This window comes from Sciurus vulgaris (assembly GCF_902686455.1).
Source record: "Sciurus vulgaris genome assembly, chromosome: 14".
Classification (NCBI taxonomy): Eukaryota; Metazoa; Chordata; class Mammalia; order Rodentia; family Sciuridae; genus Sciurus; species Sciurus vulgaris.
In genome coordinates this window covers 15,093,143-15,107,963 of record NC_136475.1, presented here as the reverse complement: position 1 = coordinate 15,107,963, position 14,821 = coordinate 15,093,143, and positions in this window count along the sequence as shown.

Below are 14,821 nucleotides of genomic sequence, written 5' to 3'. Positions count from 1 at the left end.
GGAAAAAGGGATCAAAGGGTGATCCCTCTCATGCAGACTAAATAGAAGTAAAAGAGTATCTCTATACCTGAGGCCAGACCCCTACAGCTGCGATAATTAAGAACAAATGGCTTACCTTGGAGAAGAAAATGGACACAAGGTTTTTGCAATAGCACTAGTAGGGGAATATGTCACTATGATTTCCACATGTCGTAGTCCAAGGTACTAAAGCAACTCCTCAGAGGACAGAAACAGGAGTGCCACATTTATATAGTAAGGTATTGTTCTAATGAAGAGCTATTTCTACACTATCTTATTCCAGGCTATTTAGAGAACTTTACTAAGAATATTGCATGAATAAAGCAATATTTATGGAAAAGAGAAGGAAGAATGAATAAGCTAGCCTTGCTTCAAAATGGGTATTGCAGTACTGTGTTTAACTCCACGCTGGTAAAAGTATAAATATGTATGTTTAAATTGAACAGTCAACCAATAAGATATGAAGGCTCAAATACTGGGAGAAAAAGAAAGAAGAGTTAATGTAAATGAGCTAACCCTTCATGCTTCCTGAAGGAGTCAGTAGATCTTGCCTAAAGTCACAATGAAATAATAAATTGCATCATTATGTAATAGGGGCTACTGAGAAATGGCCTTTGGTCTCCTGTCCTCCCTTGGCCTCTGCCCCTCTCTAATCCATCTTGCTGAGGAGATGCCTGCCCTTAAGGAGATGGTTTAGATTAGGAAAGTCCCCCAAGGTTCACATGTTGAAGGCTGGATCCTCAATGCAACAGAGTTCAGAGGTGGGAAGAGATTGGATCCTGGCGGCTCTGACCTCAACAATGGATTAACCACTGATGAACTCCTAGCTGAGTTGGCCTTTGGAAGATGATGGAAGTTGTGTGGTGTTGACCTGTTTGAAGGGAGCATGTTCTCAGAGGCATGCCCTTGTTGTCTCTGACCCCATTTTTTCTCTCTCTCTCTTTCTCCCCCACCAACCCACTCTACACCATGCCTTCTCCTGGTGATGCTCAATCTTGCCCCAGGCCTAAAAGCAAAGAAGCATTTGAGGACAGACTCAAAGCTTTAGCTATGGTTGGGATGTGAGGCATCCCACAAAAGGTCATATGTGAGAACATGCAAGAGTGTTTAGAGGTGAGATGTTTAGACTAGGAGAGGTTTAACATAGCACTGGATTGATCCACACATAGGGATTAAGTGGGTGGTAACTACAGGCAGGTATGATATGCCTGGTGGAAATAGGCCACTGAGGCCATTGCTTTGGGATATACATGTTGTCCTTGGTGAATGGGGTGCTCTTTCTCTCTCTCTCTCTCTCTCTGCTTCTTGGTTGTCATGAACTTGGCACCGTTCACCCTCCATGACTTTCCATTATGATGTTCTGTCTCCCTGGTGCCCAGATCTATGGGTTGGCTGACCAAGGACTAGGCCTCTGAAATTGGGAGCCCAGTACTATTTTTCTTTCTCTAAGTTGTTTTTTCTCAGGTTGTTGTTTGATCACAGCAATGCAAAAGCTCATGAGCCAAATACTCCTTTCCTCCTTTAAGTTGCCTGTGCCTGACATTTTGTCATAGCGACAGAAAGCTGGCTGATGGAGTTAGGTTTCAGTTAACTAGTCACAGAAGGTCAAAGCCCGTTGCAATGTTCCCACTGGAGAAGAGGAAAACTGGCATACATCTGAATGCTGAAGACCCTGCCTGGCTGGTGTCCTTCCCTTTCACTCAACCTCTTTGTAGTCCTATAAAAGCCCTTAGTGCCCTAAAACCCCTAAGATAGAGATTTGAGCTGGAAAGATTTTTTTTATCTTCTTAGGGCTGCCTTTGAATAATGCTGGTTCTTCCCACCAGCTTCTGTGTCCCGACTTTCTGGTTGAGGGGTAAGAAGCATGAACAATTTGATTTTGTTCACAATTTGAAATAATGAGAGTGACTACAAGAGGTCATAAATCCAGAGCCAGAATTGGCTGTCAGTGGGATTGTCCCCAAGGTAGAAATCATAGAGCTCTGTGCTGAGCCTTTTTATCAGCATCTTACATGAAGCTTTATAAATACATGGTACATAAAAGGTTTACCCCCAACTGTCTGTAATCATTTTAATGTAAAATAACTTGTTCTCCAATATATTAACTAAGCACAAAAATATATAAAGAGCAAACTTTCAGAAATCCACCTAATTGTTTGTACCAAAATCCATCTGCTGAATTCCAAACTACTATAGGGGAAATAGGTAAAGTGAAACTAGAAAACTTAAATCCAAGGTTTAGTGGCTGGAGATGGTGGAGTGGGATTTGGAGTCTCTTCTCTCCCTAGTTGATTGTCTGGTGACCTGAAAAGCAGGCAAATTTTTAGAACCTTCATGGCATCTTGTACTTATTTTAAATTCAAACGACTTGTTCCAAGGAATCAAACAATTCTAAGGGAAGCCAAAGAGAACAGAACACCTAGAGAAAACTTACTTCGTGTTAGGAAGGTTATGAAGGGCAATGTCACCCAAAGAAAAAGCCACCGAGTCTTATTCAAATCCAAGAACCAAAAAGAAGTAATTCTTATGAACTGGAGAAGATCCACATAGCACAGAGACAAAGCAAGACAAAAGCATAAAGGTCAATACTTCATGTGGCTCCAAGAGGTGCTAAAGTTTAATGACCCCAAATGAAAGACAGACTGTGTGAGGAATTTTACTAAAGTCTAATATTTACTTTTTCTCTCCATGTCATGAGTTAGGAGATGTTGTGGTTTAGAGATGAAGTGTCCTCCACAAGGAAAAAGCAAGAAAGACTCAAGGCGAAGTGATTGGCTTATGAGGGCCTTACTGTAATCAGTGCATTTATCCCTGGTGTGGATTAACTGGGTGGCTGGAGGAGGTGGGTCCTGGGGGGACGCCTTGGGGGTTATCATCTGTCCTCCTTGAGCAGAGCTCTCTCTCTCTCTCTCTCTCTCTCTCTCTCTCTCTCTGCTTCCTGCTGCTGTGCTCCCAGCTGTTGTCCTTTGCCACACATCTCCACCATGATGTTCTGCTTCACTTGGGAGCCTGCTCTAAGGACTGAGGTCTCTGCAACCCTGAGCCCCAAAATAAACTTTTCCTCCTCTAAAGTTGTTCTTGTCAGGTCTTTGGATCAGAGCAGTGAAAAGGCTGACTAAAACAGGAGACGTCCTTGCTCTTCTTTATAGACTTGGAGCTGCAATCTAGAGATCTTAAAATTACTTGCCTCAGGCACAACATTCACATGAGTCAGAGTCCAGATCCTAAACCAGAGCTGGAGCTTTTAAATGTAGCACAGGACTGATTTATTTATGTCGATGAAAAGATATTTTATGCATTCTACAGGATGGCTCCTCCTAAAGGAACTGCTGTCATGTATGTTGTTTCCTCTGCTCAGACTGTCCTTTGCATGTGTTTTCACCTGAAGATTTACTACTAGTCTTTTCTAAACCTACCAACTATTACCTCTTCTGCACAGCATTTCCTGATTTACTGTGGGACTTCTCTCCAGCTATTTCACCCTCTTGGTCTCCTCTTGCTGGATTTTGAGCTAAAAGAGATCGTTTCTTATGTGAGTTTATCAGCTGACTACCAACATAATGATCAAAGGCATTGATCACTAAAGAGATACTTTCATTTATTGAGTAAATGATAATTTCAGAAACTAATAATACCCGAAAAGCTATGGTGAGCTTTTTTGTCTTATAGTGCTTGAGATACTGGTGCTGATTTTATTTGCTCTTAGAATCACCAAGTGAAGGGAATCTGTGAATTCCCAATGTGGAATAAATGGGAATGGTAGAGAATGACATGTTGGTATATGTCTGTAATTTCAGCTAATCAGGAAACTGTGATTTGGAGCCTGGAGCCTAACCTGAGCAACATAGAAAAACCTGCTATCAACAAAACAAAACAAAAAACAAACCAAACCAAACCAAACCAAAAAACAACAAAGAAAATAGAATTTCAACAGTCTTAATTTTGGGTATTTTATTCATTTTTTTTTTTCTTTCTTTTTATCCTGAGATGAGATGAGAGCAGGTAATTACTCAAGACAGTGTTAAGGATATTTGAAGAGTTTGTAGAATCTACGATTATTTTAAAATTCTTGCCAATGTCCACTTGCAAGCATGTTAAACTCCAAGTGGTTTTCGTTCCTACAATCAAGATGATATAAGATAGAGCTATTGAGAGGTGCTCTAAGAATTTTTCAGTTTCTCAGCAATCTAAGAGTTTTTTCTTCCGCCCAAATACTTGGAGCATTCTTGTTTATTAGGATTGATTGAAAGACTTTTTTTTTTTTCTTCCAAAAACTTCACAAAGTTTACTTCTTCGTTGATACTTATTTCCCATACAATTACCCAAGTGCTTCATAGATAAAAGTACAGATTGCTGCTGAGGGTTTACCTCGTGGGGGTCATGAATGCAGCGTCACACCATGTTAGGAAGCTATCATGCAACTGCCTCTGAAAGTCTATGGGATGTTTGCATGAAAGGCGGTCATGGAAACAGAGGGTGGTGTTTTCAAGTTCAATCTCTTCTGTCATTAGGGATTCCACTGAGGGGCTCTGGGTATCGTGGCCCATCATGTTTGATCCCCTTTGATTTATGTAGTATTGCCCTTCTTCTTTCTTTTTTTTTCTTTTCTTTTCTTTTTCTTTTTTTTTTTTTCCTCTTTATTTTTAAAGAAGATATAATTTAACTTGGTGCCTCCCCAAACAAGAATAGAGGCTAGTTTTCTGAGTTCTTGTGAAAATAGTTGTGGAGAAGTGTGTAACTCTGTCCAATTTGGACACAGTATTTTACTGAGGGGCTGTTCCTAGGAATCCCTTTTCGGTAGAGTTTAGGCGGGCCTTTTGCATGGTCCCAGAATTCTTCTTCTTTTTTTGTGGAATGTGGATGCCTTCAGTCTGGATGTGAAATTAAAGCCAAATAAGGAGGAGCAGCAGTGTCGAAGAACCTGGGTCTCAGACAGGCCCAGGACCACCCTCCTGCAGGCATTGCCATGAGAGAGAAATTAACTTCTCTATTATTTTGCATTTTCTCTCTCTCAGAGGCAAAGCTACTTGCAGCTAATATCATTTTAATGATGATAGTATTATGGAACAGAGGTAAGAGGATAAGGGAGAAACTATATCAACCAAACTATCGGAAATTAATTTAAAAGAAGGAAATATTACCTCCTTTATTTAATCACTTATTCATCCACAAAGAATTTTACTTGTGTTTGTGTTTTCAGACTTTTATAAGAAAATTTCCTTGTATCACTATAATTCAACTAGTAAAGGGAAATATTTCAATGAATTAATTTACTTTAATCTTGAGACAATGATGACCAGAAATGATGATGTATTAGCTAACATCTAAAGTGTAGTAAAATCTTAATACAACATTTACATTAAAAACATGGAATAGATTAGCCATGACTTCTGGTATCAAATCATGAATTAATCTGGAGTCATAGACCACTCACAGCAATATGTTAAATACATTCTATAATTCATACTTTTGCCTAGTTTTTCAACAGCCTTATGATAAGCTTTCATTTTGTTTGAATAGTTGCAATGGATTATTCTCTAATGATTCTGTAGGAATTGTATGGAATGACATTCATTGTCATCAATTTGAGTCAATCCATATATTGGTGGGTTTATTTCAAATCAGTGTCAAGTTGTAAAACACACAGACATGTACATACATGTGCACACAAACACACACACACACACACACACACACACACACACACACACTGAGAAGGAAATTTAACTAAGTCATAATAGTAAGACCAGCAGAAATAATCAGGAAATCTTCCAATAGCATGACAGCTATATGTGAAACTGGCTTCTGCTCCCTATTAGGTCATTTAATTGCTCAAAGCCTCAGTTTCCCTAACTATAAAATATGATTAATATTCCTTGTAGTATAGAGCTTTTATTCCCAGAATGTAGCATTAATTAAACATTATGTTATTTTCTACTATTTAATGCAATGAAAAGAAAATAACTTTCCATCAGAAAAAGGCTTCAAGACAAAATTCAAAATGCAAAAGCTAATGCTAAAAATATCATGAAAGTATTACATGCCAAACTATAATAAATAAAATTTATTTTACATGATATCAAATTATACAAGATATAAATGTATTAAGAAGTAAATAATGTTATTTCCAGGAAAGAATAAACCAGTAATTGGTTAAAAAAAAATAGAACCCAAAGAAGAACAATTGAGTGGAATGATCTGTCAAATATTTTAGAAATGAAAAATATGAGCTTTTGGTTAAAACTATAAATGATAGCACACCTTTTAAACTAGGATAATGCAGGGGAAGAACTGATAAACTTAAAAACAGTTCTTAAAATTTCACCAACATGGCAATACATAAACACAAATGTGTTTAGGAATCGTGAAGCATCACAGAAAGCTGCTTGTATTAAGGCAATAAAATTTTATCTAACAACTCATTACTAAAAGTTAAAAATAAATAGATGTTCTTAAAGGCCACAAAGGCAAAGAAAAATTTCCAACAGAATTTTGTTATGGAATGTGTGTAGCTCGTTTTCAATAGCAAAATATGTAAGTGCAAAGTGCCCAGGAAGAGTGAAAATATCCATCCATAAGATTATGTGAAGAGCAATAGCAACAAATAGCAATATGATTATGATGCCTGAGAAATAGAACACTGAAATATCAGTACAGAAATCAACCTGTGGACCAACGGGACTCATGGTCAGACTAAAGAAAGCTAAAGAAACGTGGCATATGACTACGTAGACAGTATGGATTAGTGAGGAAAGAGGGATACTAATTAGAAGACGTAAGGATGATATGGATCTGTGCTGCATAAAATTGCACTTGTATTAGCACTATCTACAATAATTAATTTCATATGAGTGGAAAACAAATGAGTTAGCAAACTTTGAGATTAAAAAATACTGTCTTTTGGGCTGAGAATATAGCTCAGTTGTTAGAGTGCTTGCCTTGTATGCACAAGACCCTGGGTTCAATCCTCAGCACCACAAAAAAAAAAAAAAAAAAAAAAGATATTGAGATATTGTCTTTTCAATATTAGAATACATAAGATTATCTTTAAAAAGTCATAAAATGTCAATCTATCAAAAAAAGATTTATGATTTCAAGTCCATGAAAACCAATAATCAAAAGCCATTTTTAAAATGAGAATTTAAACCAAAGAGTAAAAAAGGACATGTGCTAACTTCAAGGTTCATGTTAAATAATCATTTAATATTATTTATGATATCAAGAATGTATATAAAACCTTTGCTAATGAAAAATCAAAGGCTAACAATGAAATATGGGCAGAAGACATGAAAAATAATTTTACATCTGAGGAAACCTACACTAATTATAAATAAGTAAATCACACACGATTCAAATTGGACTACTTTACATTACTGTATCAGAAAAGCTTTGTAATCTCCACAAGTAATAGGCATTTTTTCATAGTGATTTATATATGGTTTGCTCTCAGCTGCCTTCTGGAGAAGAAAGGGTCAGTGGTGAACTCACTGGAAGCAACCTGTAACATCCAACTGCGTAACGTTATTCTGGATTCACTCGAGTTATAAGCATTGTAAAGTATGAATGGTGATGATATTAAAAAGATGATTCTGATTTTGGAATCAGAGACAGGCATAGAATTGTGGTTTCAAGTCAAATACGTCTGTGTTTATGTCAGCTTTCAGCAGGGAAGAGGGAAGCAGTCACAAGAACAGCAGCAGGAGGATTGCTCCCGAGATTTGAGAATTCCCAGGGCTTTGAGAGCTGACTGTGGAGGAAGACCACTAGAAAAGGACTTCAGGGCGAGAGGAGGTAAACAGAATGACGAAGTGCACTGCAGCAAAGTCCCAGAACCTCCGCCCGGGGAGGATGGAGTCAGCTGGATTATGAGTGACAGGTGGTAGATGGTAAACTACCATGACCTGGTCCTCCAGTTTTTGGTACATGAATTAGATACTTAAGAAAATATTTCTGGGTAATATAATGTTATGGTTTAGGTGTGCTTACCCAAAACTGTGGTTTGTTGGTGATGAACGTCTCCCAAGGGTACATTGTGATTGGAAGCTCTATTCCCAGGTTGGTGATATTTGGAGTTGTTAAGGAAGCCATTTGCCATCAAATCCTTGACAGAATTAAGTGTGTGTAGGCCCCATACCCTCAAAACTCCAAAACTGTGAGCTAAATAAATCTTTTCTCTTTTTACTATTAGCTGCCTCAGGTATTTTGTTATAGTGACAAAAATAAATAACATATACAATTTTAAGGAATCCAAAGCAGTTTTTATTTTAAATAACCTAATGTAAATAATGCAGAACTGACCAAAACGCAAAAAGAAGCTAACATTAATTACCACAGTGGGTAGTACAGAGAAAGCACTCAAATATATAAGCTTCAACCATTTCTATGTTAGAATGGAACATATAAAGGTAAATAAATAGATACACAGAAGAATAATCAGACATATCCATACCTATTTCTAAAATAGTCCTTATGTAGATAAAAGGATATGACTACTATTGATAATTTGGTGCTAACTAGCGAAGACATGCCTGAGACTCAAGGTTTAGAATCAGAGGGACATACAATGCTGGAGGAGGTGTGATTAGTCAGAACATGGAGGGCTATTCGCTTCCCATTACTGTGGCAAAGATCTGAGCTAATGAATCAAAAATGATAAAGGATTTATTTTGGTTGACAGTTTTAGTGAAGTTTCACTTCATGATCCGTGGGCCCCGTTTGCTTTTGGGTCTGGGGCAAGACAGCTCACCAGAGTGGCAGCATGTGAGAAAATTTTCACCTCGTGGCTGGGACACAAAGAGAAGGAGGAAGAGATTTGGGTCCCTCAGTCCCCTTCAAGGGCATGCCCAGGTGACCTAAGACCTCCTCCTAGGCCCCGCCTCTTAAAGGGTCCACCACATAGGTAGGGGACTAAGCCTCTAACACAAGAGCCTTTGAGCGACATTTACAGCTTAACCTATGGCAGTGGTATCTCAAGGAGAAGGCCACGGGAGAGACCGGCTATTAGATACGTGAAGGCAAAGCTGGAGAAGAGCATCTCCAAGAGGAGTTTTCAACAGAGAGAAGCATGAGTCTGGTCTGACAACCTCTTGAAAGGTGAGAACCTGCGGTGGAGCTGGGGAGCGGTAGCACTGCCTTCTTATTTCTCCATTATTTCCCTTCAAGGACCCAATACTCTAAGCAGAAGGACTGAGTTTCCTTAGTCAAGAAAGTGGAACCACATTTCAGATTCCAGTTCTCACCAGGAAATCTGATATTCATTATAATTGAAGGAAATTTAATATGTTTAAAATTCCCAGTGTGTCTAAAGGGCATGGCAACAATTTAACCAACACAGTCAGTCTAAGCAGTAAATAGTAAGTGATCAATGTGTCACATACATGTGGTTCTGTGTAGACACATACAGAAATATTTGCATAAAATATATTAAAATAATGTCTTAGGACTATACTATAGCGTATATTTGTATGCACACACACACATAACACTTTACATTTTCACTTAAATCGAAATAGTCCAGCAATGCACTTCAATATATTTCAAGTGTATTTGCTTACCTTATCACCTCTGAAAAGTAACATTTTATTCCCATTTCAGAGAAAGACATTAAAATAAAATCTGTCAGAAAATGTAATAAAAATGACATATGTCTTATTAAGCAAAGAGAAGTTTTTACTCTGTCAAACCTAGTATACCTTTGCTATAGCTCTGATTTCAACTGGGTCTGATCAAGTGTATATTATATATAATTAGAGATTATAATTTCACCTGCTACAACAGCAATTCCTTTTTACTTAGAAAATTTTTATTTACTTATGAAACTATGTAAGATATTAGAGACTGAGAGACAAGTATCCAAATCCATCATTCTTGGCAGTGAGCTGTTCTCACTCATTTACGGTCCACCACACTGGCTTAGGCACACATGACTGCCAGGCCTCCCAGCCATCTTCTGGTGATGGCTCTTGGGCAGGTTTCAGCCTGCTCAACTTCTAGAATCTTCTAGATGGGAGAAGACACGGGAGCATGTCTGTCCTTGTCTTCCGGAGTGGTTGCAGGACTTCATATCTTCCAATGTTAGAAGGCCATTTCCTCTACCTGGACGCCCACACTTAATGTAGTCAGAACTTCTCATTTCAGTCATATTTTAATATATGTTTCATGGTATTGCACTTGGATTTCAGAGTTGAATGTGCTTGCAGGTAACTATTTACCATCAGCAAATCCTGTTCATGAAGGTCTGTTCAAACACTTTGCTCTTTAAGTTGAATCAATTGTTTCCTTATTTTTGTTGTGTTTACAGAATTGTTTTTTATATATTTGGAATGCATACATATATATATTTATATATATGGAAATATATATTTAAAATACATAAATTTTAAACTATACATTTTATATATATTTTGCATGATTATATATATTCTACATATTGTATATTATATTGATATATAATATATTTTATATTGTAATACATAATATAATATCAATCTTATGATATACAATGATATAATATTGTATAAATACATTTTTTTCTCTGTATCAGTGGCTTGCTCTTTGTCTTTCCCTTCACTTGGCAGAGAATAAAAGGCTTTTTGAAGAGATAAAATATTATTTTATTTTATTTTTGGCCTTGGGGATTGAAGCTAGGAGCATTTTACCACTCGCCATATCTCCAGTATTTTTTTTTTTTTTTTGAGACAGGGTCTCACTAAGTTGCTTAGGGCATCACTCAGTTGCTGGGGCTGGCCTCAAACTTTCTATCCTTCTGCCTCAGTCTCCTGAGTCCCCAGGATTACAGACATGCACCATCATGCCCATCATGCATTTCGATGCACCAAGGTCAGATAAACCAGGATCTCTCTTATCTTCTTATTTTTTATTTCTAAGTAGTCCATGAGATATTATATTGATCTTAAGTTTTTCTATTATTCCTTGTTTTTGAGGAAAGAATATTATTCCTTAATAAGTATTTTTTCCTGTTACAGGAAAAAATATTTAGAAAACTTAGCATTGCATTTTTGTTTTTGTATTTGTTTATATTGTTTTTATATTTAATTTATTCATAATTGCATTAGCCTACTCATTAACAAAGTATTTGTATCCACAGACAATAAAAAAGAACCCCATGTTCCCTGACCCAGATGGGATAGCCAGTGATTTTGTACTTACTCTCTCTTGATGTATAACATTAAGAATGATATCACAAAAAGTTTTGGGTATATAAGAAAAATTCTAGAAATGAAGAATAATGAATAGATATATTTCCATTATATGATGAAAGTTTCAGTGCTTTTTAAATTTTTTTTGTCTCAGAAAGGTATGATTCTGCACATTTTGTAGTTCTTCAATGATACGATATTACTTATCTGTGAATAAATTACCAACTATTTCCACAAATTCTCTGCAAAATATGGTATTCTGTTCTACTTCACAAATATATGAAGGTGAACACTGCATAGTTCCCTTTAAAAGTAAGGGACAGCATGCAATATGTTTCCTCACCACAGTGGAGCACACTCTAAATGTGAAAAGCAATTCTTTCTGGTCATTCAATAAATATATTTAAAAATGTTTGTTTTCATAATGCACAGATATAATGTCATTACCTCAGGAATCATGAGTTTATTTCTGCTATTGAGAAACAATCTATTCAGCTAGTTTCTGTAATATTTTTCAAGCCAACTTTGAAATAAGACCTCAGCAGAGTTATTCAAGGTACCTTAAAAAATGGGTTCCATTTTAGAGAAGGATCCATGTGCTGCTGAGAAGAAAGTGTATTCGTTCTTTGTTGGATGATATATTCTATAAATGTCGGTTAAGTCTGAATTGTTGATTGTGTTATTGGGATCTATGGTTTCTTTATTCAATTTTTGTTTGGACGATCTATCCAGTGGTGAGAGAGGTGTGTTAAAATCGCCTAGTATTATTGTGTTGTGGTCTATTTGATTTCTGGAATAAGAAGGATTTGTTTGATGTACATGGATGAGCCAATGTTTGGTGCATAGATATTTATGATTGTTATATCTTGCTGATTTATGCTTCCCTTAAGCAGTATGTAATCTCCTTCTTTATCCCTTCTGACTAGTTTTGGCTTGAAGTCCACATTATCTGAAATGAGGATGGATACTCCAGCTTTTTTGCTGTGTCCATGTGCGTGGTATGTTTTTTCCCACCCTTTCACCTTTAGTCTATGGGTATCTCTTTCTATGAGATGAGTCTCTTGCAGGCAGCATACTGTTGGATTTTTCTTTTTAATCCAATCTGCCAGTCTATGTCTTTTGATTGATGAGAAAAAAAAAAAAAATGGGTTCCGATTTTTCATTAAATCAAACTTACTCTTTTCTTAGCATATAGCTTCTTCAACAAACCACGATATTTCACAAGCAAAATGAAACTCAGCGTAAGAATTGTTTTTAAAAATAAATGTAGGACTGGGGAGATAGCTCAGTTGGTCAAGTGCTTGCCTTGTAAGTATCAGGCCCTGGGTTCAATCCCCAGTACAGAAATAAATAAATAAATAAATAAATAAATAAATAAATAAATAAATAAATAAATAAATGTAGAAGGCGGCTGTGATCATTTATTTGCATCAATATATGTGTGTCAACCTTACCAGGACTGCAGGAATACATCAAAAGGGACAGATGCAGTCCCTGTACTGTGGGACTGTGACCTCACTGAACTGCCAACATTCCAGATAGTTTGTGAGGAGTATGAGAACCGTATAACCAATTATTAGGTTTCAGAAGGTCTCAGTAAAAGGCAGACATTTCACTTTATTGTGTCCTCTCCAATTTCTTCAATCAGTGCTTTATGATTTTCTTAGGATAGATGTTTTACCTCCTAGACTAATTTATTCCTAAAGTTTTAGGAAGGTTTAGTTATCATAAATGGGGTTGCTTCATTATTTTAAATGAAAAATGCTAGCCCTGAAAAATAAAGACCCGTTTTCTCACTCATTTATAGAAGTTAAAGAAGTTGATGTCAAAGAAATATAAAGAAAGGTGGTAGTTATCCGAGGTTGCAAAGGGAAGAGAAGGGTTGATGGATAAGAGAAGGGTTGTTTGACTGAGCAAAAACACAGAGCAGGTATGTGACACATGCCTTAGTCCCAGTACACCAGGACACTGAGGCAGGATGATGGTGAGTTCATGGCCAGCCTGGGCGACCTAGAGAGACCCTGCCCCAAAACAAACAAACACAAATGTAAGGACTGGGAATGTCACTCAGTGGTTGAGCACCCCTGGATTCAAACCAGAGTAACACACACACACACACACACACACACACACACACACACACACACAAATGCAATTAAATAAGATTAAGTTCTGGTGTTCTGCCTACAGCAAGGTGACTATAGTTGACAATGATGTATTATATATTTCAAAACAGGAGAGAGGATTTTGAAAGTTATTAACAAATAATATTTGAAGTGTTGGACTTGCTGATTACCCTCATTTTATCATTACATGCTGTTTATACATATCAAAATATCACATTCTACCCCAAAACTATGTACAATTATAGAATTATTGTGTGTCAACTAAAAATTTTAAAAATGTACTTTAAAAAATTAGGAAATGCCCTAAGTCATATCTGATTTCAAGCTAAGTGGGAATAGAAAATAAAAGAGCCTTATTATTAATTCAAAAGTATTTAACATTCTACTTGAAGAAAATAATAAACAAAGGATAAAAAGGAGAGAACTATTTTACCCATATCATAATACCAGTTTGTAAGGGGCATGGTTTGGGTTCAAATGGCTTAAAGTTCATGGAATCTTCTTAACTCTTTTTCTATTTGGTTGGATTAGGAAATCTGATGTTTTATTTATGGAATGACTAATTCCCCACTTATTTAGTAGGGAATCTTGTAAGTCTTATTATGATTCCTACTTTTATTATTTAATTCTATTAGTTTGGGCTTAGGCTCTCTTAAGACTGGTGGTGAGCCCCAGCCCTGCTCTGACCAGGAGGAGCCTTTGGTCTGGGCGTGGGGGGGTCAGGCAGGAAAGAGAGAGAAAGTAGAGTCATAACGCAGGAAGCAGAAGTCCACTCCTCCCAGGGTCCAGAGAAGTCAGGGTCAGGGAGACTGCAGGGAACACAGTAAGAACCCAACAGGTGGGTGTGCAGAGAGCTGGCGGGAGAAGGGACCCTGGCACCTCCAGGGAACAGTGTAAAGCCAGCACTGGTGAAGGGACAAAGTGACCGACAGCCGGGTTTGCTATGGGCAACAGCTAGGGGTGCGTTGGGCTGGGACCATGGGAACCACAGAGCTAAGGGACTGTGGGCTCGGTGGCATTTCTTTTTGTTTTGCGTTTGTACTGGGGATTGATCCCAAGGGACATGTTGCCACTGAACCACATTCCTTTTATTTATTTACTTATTTATTCACTTTTAAAAATCTTAGTCTTTCCTGTTTTGTATTCTATTAACCTACTAAATGTGTGTTTCATGGCTTGTGACCCCCTCAGCCCCATGATTCTTTTTTTTTTTTTTTATTGGTTCTTCTTAGTTATACATGACAGTAGAATCCATTTTGATATGATTATGCGAGCAGGGACTCTATCTTATGTTAATTAGGACCCTATTCTTGTGGATGTACATGATGGCGAGATTCGCTGGGTTATATGCATATATGCTCACAGGAAAGTTATGTCAGATTCATTCCACTGTCCTTTCTTTTCCTATCTTCCTCCCTTCCCTTCATTTTTATTTTGAGACAGGGTCTCACTAAGTTGCAGAAGGTCTCATTAAATTTCTGAAGCCGGCCTCCAACTTGAAATCCTCCTGTCTCAGCC